The sequence below is a fragment of the Sphaeroforma arctica genome (assembly GCF_001186125.1).
Source record: "Sphaeroforma arctica JP610 unplaced genomic scaffold supercont1.9494, whole genome shotgun sequence".
Classification (NCBI taxonomy): Eukaryota; class Ichthyosporea; order Ichthyophonida; genus Sphaeroforma; species Sphaeroforma arctica.
Genome location: NW_014031064.1, coordinates 1 through 1,068, shown reverse-complemented (window position 1 = coordinate 1,068; position 1,068 = coordinate 1). Strand labels below are relative to the sequence as shown.

Genomic DNA, 1,068 nt, shown 5'->3' with positions numbered 1-1,068 from the left:
ACACACACACATACATACATACATACTATATACATACTATACACTAATAAATAATATATATATATATATATATATATATACGCACACACTCACCTAGCATTGGGTTCTGCCCGTGGCTCGAACTCACGGGCCATATTGAGGTGGTCGCCTATCTTCACCTTGAGCAGCGCTGTGATACGCTGAGAGAAGATCATGACCTCCATGTTAAACTCACTCTTCGGTTCGGCCTCAATGATCTGGTTGTACTGTACAATATAGCTCACTGCACTCTGCAGCACCTCCACGCCAGCCCACCCGCTATATGGCTTCTCCGCCATGCTCATTCCTATACTGATAATCCGCCTGGCGCAGTTGAGTGACTTGGATACCGCCCCTTTGTCGGGGTCTAGGCTGCGCTTTCTCCGTTCGTCCTGCACCACTTTGCGGCGTATGTTTAAACTCTCAGCCATTAATCGGATGCGACTGCCTAGTGGCAGGTGTGGGTCGTCGGCTCGTTGGGCCATGGCACAGTATCTGCGGACCAAACAGTAGCGACGGACACGGCGTGTGTGTGCGCGGGGGGGACATTTGACAGGAGTTAGAGAGAGAGAGGGAGGGAGAAAGAGTTTTAGGGTTTAGGGTTTATGGATAGCCAGCCATAGACACGCGTAGAGTTTGCGCGTTAACGCGAACTGTGTTTGTGTATCGAGTCCCCTGTATAAGTCTAAGTTGTAGATAGCAAGACATGGTAAAACCCTAAACCCTAAGACTCAGCAGGTGCAGGGACCAGTCCAATAGACCCGCACCAGCGCAAAGTGCACAAACATAAAGAATTTAACGCGCCATTTGGGATAAGTACTTATTGCTGGTGGAATGAGGGGTATATGCTTGCACACACACAATATCACACATACATGCTCATAGACAATAGACTAGAGACACTCACCCGGCATGCGCATTAAAGTTGTTCATATCGATATTTTGATAAAATATACGGCTAATCACCAAACCATGCTTCCAAATAGGTCTAAACAGAGTGTAGATGGGGTTCCAGTTGAAACACACACATATATATATACATACATTGTA

General features: G+C 46.7%; 1 pseudogene across 1 annotated transcript; it reads right to left on the bottom strand.

Annotated features, from left to right (window-relative positions):
• Positions 1–93: 93 nt before the first annotated feature.
• SARC_17002 (hypothetical protein) lies at positions 94–503 on the bottom strand (annotated as a pseudogene; the record flags this gene model as incomplete). The annotated part of the gene is made up of 1 exon: positions 94–503.
• Positions 504–1,068: the final 565 nt, after the last annotated feature.